Here is a 7,151-nt window from a genome sequence, read left to right as displayed (position 1 = left end):
AGGTTGATGTAGGAGGGAAAGATTGAAAAGATAGGAAAGCATTGAGATGGGAGGTGGTGGAGGGGAGGATAGAAAGTGAGTGCACAGATACTGAAACGAAAAAAAAAATTCCGCAGGCAGACCAAATTCACCCCTGCACCGAAGCACGGCACAAGGAAATATATAGAACACAGTCGCTCTCTCTGTATTTCGTTGGTTAAAATAACTTATTTATTTGAAACTCATAAGATGACAGATTTGGAACAGTCAGGGCAAGGGCAGAGAGATATTCAAAAATTTAACAGATCTATTTCCATCTTGAAAATCCCTCTGTGATTTTTCAGGAAACATAGAAAACAACGGATTCTCTTGGGATGATGACGAAGAATAAAAATAATACTAATTAAAAAAAAAAGCAAACCAAAACAAAATCCAAGCAGATGTCGAGGAGTTGCAGGTTGTGTAGTTCTTTCTCCTTCTCCTTCTTCCTCTTCTTCTTCTCTTTCCTCTTCGTCTTCTTCTTCCTCCTCCTTTTCCTCCTCTTCTTCGTCTTCGTCTTTCTCTTCCTTCCTCCTTTCTTCTTCTTTGGCAAGGTCTCACTGTGGATCCGAGGCCTCAAACTTATGGAGTGTCGGATCTCAAGTTTCCAGGCCTTTATCCAGCTGCCTAGGCCTTTGGAACAAAACTCCAGCCCAGTTTAAGACTAACCCTTCCTGAAAATGAATTCCTAGGGTCACCCCCACTCTGTACGTTTTCTGTCCTCATGGAGCGGTGTGACAGCCCCACTTTATGAAGCTGTCTCGTGTGAAATAATTCTCCTTTCATACACCGAGAAGGCCATTGTGGTCCCTGGGATGTTTACTGCGTACCGAAGGCATCAAGAGAAGAATCTGTTCTCGATAGCCATGCAGATGCTACAGCGAGTCGCATTTATTTATAATAATGCGCGAGGCGGCCCACAGGGAAATGTCATCTTGTTTGTAATCAATCCCAGTGTGAGGCGCCCGCTGCAGCACGAGCAGGCTCTGCATTAAGTGACAAATTGGCTCCTTCTTCTCTCTCCGGCTGTCATTTCTCTTCAGTGGGGATACATCATCTCCGTTACGAGGCCTTCGAGCTCGTACCACACACAGATACGCAGGCATCGGCGGCAGCCCCTGTGAATGCTCTCAGGATCAAAGCACCCAGCGAGCGTGGGGATGGCAGGCAACAGGCACACCAGAAGGGCCCTCCAGTGACGGGGTGTCTTCCTGCCTGGTGATGTCACTGCATCCGGTGAAGGCATGCCATTGTTAGGGATTGGACTGCCTCTCAGAATCTGTACGTACGAACGTCGTAGCTCTCACTGCCAGTGTGACAGTATGGAAGCAGAGGGTCAGGCCTGGGGGTGTGTGCCGTGATAGAGGAACTGGGACTCTGTAGGCTCAATCTCCAGCAATGCCTTCCTCCCAAAACAGAGCCATTAGGGGGGTCAATAAGATTAAATGAGGTCCTGAGGATGGCACCCTAATCCAGCACAGTTGCTCCACTTCCTCCTTTTCTTTTGAAGTTTTTGAAACAGAGACTCATTCAGTAGCCCATGTTAGCCTGGAATTCACTAGGCCCAGACCAGTCTTGAACTCATTATGTAGCCTAGGTTGGTCTTAGACTCTGTCTAGTTACCTATGGTGGAGGCTTCCTGCCCGACTTTCAATAGGCTGCTAGTCTCTGAAGGCGAGGAAGAGACTCCAGATGTGGATAGGGGCTTTCTCTGAGAATAGAACATGACGGTAGCCGTCTGCAAGGAGAAATCAAACGGCTTGATCTTGGCCTACCGGCCTCCAGAACTGCAAGAAAAAACATGTTCTGTTGCTTGAGTTGCCTTGTTTGTAATTTTGTCATAGGCATCTAAGCAGGCTGTGAGAATTACTGGGCTCACATTGAGGGCATGGTCTGAATGTCTGTATCTCCAGAAGCACTGTGTTGAGGCCTCTCATGAACAAGGTAGTATTTGTAAACAGAGCTTTTGGAGGTGTAATACTTAGCTTTTTGTTGCTATACTGACATAGGCCACCTATGAAAACAAAAGAGGTCTTTTAAAAAATATATTTATTTATTTATTATGTATACAATATTCTGTCTGCATGTATCCCTGCAGACCAGAAGAGGGCACCAGATCTCATTACAGATGGTTGTGAGCCACCATGTGGTTGCTGGGAATAGAACTCAGGACCTCTGGAAGAACAGCCAGTGCTCTTAACCTCTGAGCCATTTCTCTAGCCCCGAAATTAGAGTTCTTTGGCTGGATGTTGGTGGTACATGCCTTTAATCCCAGCACCTGGGAGACAGAAGCAAGCAGATCTCTGTGAGTTTGAGGCCAGCCTGGTCTACAGAGCTAGTTCCAGGACAGGCTCCAAAGCTACAGAGAAACCCTGTCTCAAATATATATATATTTCTTCAAAAGGAAACACAAAGCCCCTTAGTATAAAAAACTACTACCACATGGATCAAGAAAGTGGTTTAGCTCAGGGATAGTAGGAACTCAAAACCTTGACCTACCCTAGCTGCTAAGGGCCCTGGGAAAGAGTCACTCTTTTATCCAGTCACCACGTATGAAGCATTGTGCAGGTGTGCGTGTGTGATAGTAGACTGTTCACTGTCATATAACACTTAATGAAAGAAGATCAGAACGAATCCACTGCTCATCACTGCTGAGCTGGATAAGCTGTTGCGTGTCAGCCACAGGGGCATCAGAGCTACAGAAACAGTGTGGATCGGAAGATAATGAAAGTCTCTGTGAACTGGCATGGGAGGACTTTGGGCTTTGGCTAAGTGAAAGAGCAAACGGGGAAAACAGCAAGGTACAGGACAGTAGTAGAATGCATTACGTTTTATGAAAAATAAGAAAGTAAATATATATTCAGATGTGTGTGGTGGCACACGCCTATAAACGTGCCACTTGGGAGGTAGAGGCAGGAGGTTCAAGGTTAGTCTCAGCTCTGTGGTGAGCTCAAGGACCGTCTTGGCTATAGGAGATTCTGTCTCAAAACACACACACACACACACACACTCAAACACACACACACACACACTCAAACACACGCATACACACTCTCAAACACACACACTCTCAAACATACACACACACTCAAACACATGCACACACACTCTCAAACACACACACACTCTCAAACACACAAATACACTCAAACACACACATACATTCAAACACACACACACTCTCAAACATACACACACTGTCTCTCTCACACACATACTCTCACACGTATGCATGTGCACTGTATTTGCATAAAAGAAGGCAGGAAGATACTTGAAGATCTGATGAAGTAGTTACCTCTCAAGAGAACTGGTTGAGGAACCGGGTAGAAAAAGATGTTTCATTCTGGCCCTGTAGGTTTTTTATTTTTTCTTTTTAAACCTGTAAATGTTTTGCCTATCCAAAATCGTTGAAAGAGATCGCCAGCATTTCAAATACTATTTTCCCTCCTGCCTGTCTGGAAGTGGCCGTGGCAACACTTCTGCGGTCTCATTTATCATTTCTACAGCGAGGAGTGTCTCTTGCCTTAGGCTTGAGGGGACAGCTTAATGTAACTGCTGGAATTCAGTCAGACAAACCTCACTTCGAAGCTGGCACCCGTTCTTGCTAGCTGTGTGGTCCAGGGTTAGCTACCTGCGTCTCTGAACTCTGTACATTTTATAAACATGAAGAGTAAATTAGATGTTAATAATGTGCTTAGTGTGGTAGATGGGAGTTATTAAACTCTTACACGACAGCTAATATTGAACTGTCAGATCCTAGAGATAAGGGGCTTTTCGTTATACGTTATTTTCTTCTCCCCAATCAATCTTGCATGTGCTTTGTGCAAACTCAGACCCAGGGCTGCACGCAAGCATGAAATGGTGTGGATGGCGACAGGTTTGTTTCCTAAGGGATCGCAGGGATGGAAGCAGCCCTGTTTTCAACTCATAATTAAGAAGAATAAGTCCTCACCTAGTCTCAGAACAAAGGCTAGGGATTGTCGCCTCTTTCCCCCTCAAGGCATGACCTGCCTTGTTTGCTGGCATCCCCTGCAGCAACAGGACAACGACCCATGAAATCGGGGTGCTTAGAGGCTGGGCTCCTTCCCAGGACTCTGCGGGAGGGGTCAGAGGCCAAGCAGCAGGAGCCTCAGGTGTGACAGCTCCGTTCCAGACCCTTTATTCTGATGCTGAGCTCAGGGCACATCATTAATTCCACACATAAATATGAGCACCTATGGTGTGCCTGGCGACTGTGCGTGATTTGGAGAAACAAAGATCAATGAAGTCTGACTTTTGATCAAAGCTAAAATCAATTCTTCAGACATCTGTCCTGTGTTTACCTTGCTGGGTTTAATTAGTAGATTTTTGCAACTCCTTCCATATCTTTGGCTCTGTTTTCCAATCCCTATTAATTTTGACATTTAGATCTAGCTGAATACATACAACCATACAACCATACATACATACATACACAGTCTGTGTTACCTGAATAAAAAGCATTTAAGACCATTAACCTAAAGACAGACAGACAGACACACATATTCATATAGGGAATGGCTTTGAGTTCTGTGGATGTGTATAGCTCACCCATAAGCTGAAGTAACATTACAACAGCCTCATCTTAGAACAGGGAAGAGGGAGGCAGTAAGCCCTCAGTGTCCACGATGATCAGGCGAAAAGGCAGTTACTCGACTAGTGGATTGGACTCGTGGCCGGGGTTTGGAGCTTGTGATGTCTCACCCTTAATCTGACGTGACTTTTCACAACCGCGAAGCTTAACGGAACCTCTAAGTCTGTCTTATTCTTCGAGAATGAAGGCATAACCATCACTAGGCGTCTTTAAAGGAGGGCCTGGTGAGATGGCCCAGGAGGCAAGCACAGGACCTGGGTACGGGTGTGAATATGGCAGCACACGCCTATAACCCCGGTGCTGGGGAGGCAGGGGCAGGAAGATCAACTTAGCTATCTGCTAAGTTACACACATATACACCCACACATAAGTTAAAGAAAATGTGATTTAAACATTTAAGAATTTTTTCCCCAGGCATCCTTGATGCCAGAGATAAATCCACTTTCTATTCTAAGATAACTAGTTTAATTTTTTAAAGATTTATTTATTTTATTATGCATGCAGAGTTCTGTCTGCATGTATGCCTGCATGCCAGAAGAGAGCACCAGATCTCATTACGGATGGTTGTGAGCCACCATGTGGTTGCTGGGAACGGAACTCAGGACCTCTGGAAGAACAGTCAGTGCTCTTAACCTATGAGCTATCTCTCCAACTCCAACTAGTTTAATTTTTATCTAATAGATCATAAGTAAAATGGAAACCAATTGGATTGATTATGAACTATTTGGGTAATGCACAGGCTGGGACCAAGTCTTTTCTCCTCTTAGCAGCAATGGTAGTTTTCTGTAGCCAGGTATGGTAGCACATGCTTTTAATCCCAGCACCCAGCGAGCAGAAGGTGACAGATCTCTGTGTTCGGTGTCAATCTGGCCTATATAGTGAATTTAAAAAAAGCCAGGGCTACAGAGGAAACCTCTCTTGAAAAACAAAAACAAAACAATACTAGTTGTATGTCCAGTGACCATCAGATCTGAGCAATCCTTTGGGGCCCTCCCTTTTGGTCTCCAGTGCAAGGGGTAGAAAAGTTGGTTCACATGCCACTCATCACCTGTGTGTTCTGCATCAATGACCAGGACTCAGGGGAACAGCCCTGGCCAGCTGAGAGAGGAGAAAGACTGCGAGAAGTTCCAGGTAGAAGGAGGCCTGTGCAGGGCTCTCTCCCATGTTAATGACATCTGAGTACCTTCCAGAGTTCTGGAAGTGAGGTAGAGAGTCTCAGAGCGGAGGCCTTGGATGGATGGCGGTGCTCGGGAAGGAGCTGCTGGTTTCCAGTCCTCTCTTGGAGAGCATCCCTCTTCATCCCCCATCCCTGACTCCAAAAGGACAATGCCTGCTGAGAGATCCGAGGCTCAGGACTCAGGTTGTTCCTGTCATTTGCTGCAATGTTGATCCTGTCCTCTCTGTGTACTTTGCCAGCGAGAACAAAACAGCGCTGCTATGGAAACCGCAAACACCAGGCAATCCTGGCCCCTGCACTTGGCAGCCCAGCCTGGGAGAGATAATGGCTTTTTGTTGCTATCTATTGGATGCTGATGCTCAGCCGGTTTTCCCCTCAGGGCCCTAACTAGGGATGGGCTGATACTGTACCACAAGCGCTCTGTTTTCCGTTTCCTAACCTCCTGATGCATGCCTAAGATAACCAATCCAGCCAGGGTACCCACTCATTCCCGCTCATTATTCTGATGACAACCCGGGGCTTTACACTTAGCTGACAACTTTTGGGCTCCTCATCTCAGGTGACTCTGAAGGCTCAAAAGCTATCCTCTGAACTGCTTGGCAACCTACATCCTGCTTTCCAGAACTAATGAACACATTCTCCTGGAGACGGTGTTTGCGACTCATCTGTTTTATGCCGGGGTTGGGAAGGGCAGCAAACATCCCCTTAGCGGAGCGTTCTGTCACACTCAAGAGCAGGTGGCTGGGCATCTATGTCCTCGGAATGAATACAAATGACAGCCATCTGAAAACACATTTACTGTGAAACTCCAAAGATGATTAAAAACCGGCTTGTTGGCTGCAACACTTAATAAGAGGTCAATTCACTCTGCGCAGCATCAACAGCAACGATCGGAGAAGATAAAGTCACAGGTTGGGTAAGCGGAGGCCTTTCGCCTCCTCCTGAGTTGCCAGGTTAAACCAAACAGGGCCTAGCAGGCAGGAGGCGTGGGCAAACACAGCTGTGTTTAGAATGCGCTGATGTCTTGGTCTATTTTCCCAATATTTGTGCTTTGGAAGGAGCTTTCTGCTTGCAGTGCAGTTCTCCGGCCTTTGGAGCTCCCTTGTGTGGGAGAAGAAAAACCATCCCCACCTCTGGTTCCCACACATCTCAGGGTTGTTCTCTTCCTCTCGAAGCAGGTGATTTTTCTCAGTAATGTCCATTTTCTGCCGTTTGCAGCGGCCCTTTTCTGGAAGAGATAATCGTGGAAGAATCTTCTGACCCATTTGCTTGCAAATGGCAAGAAATGTTTGATATTCTTGAAGCTCTTGCCACATAAAGCAGGGTGATTTTTCAAATGCTGTT

The sequence above is a fragment of the Alexandromys fortis genome, unplaced genomic scaffold (genome assembly GCF_014885135.2).
Source record: "Alexandromys fortis isolate MF-2015 unplaced genomic scaffold, M_Fortis_MF-2015_v1.1 scaffold_15, whole genome shotgun sequence".
Classification (NCBI taxonomy): domain Eukaryota; kingdom Metazoa; phylum Chordata; class Mammalia; order Rodentia; family Cricetidae; genus Alexandromys; species Alexandromys fortis.
This window is presented reverse-complemented; position numbering follows the sequence as displayed.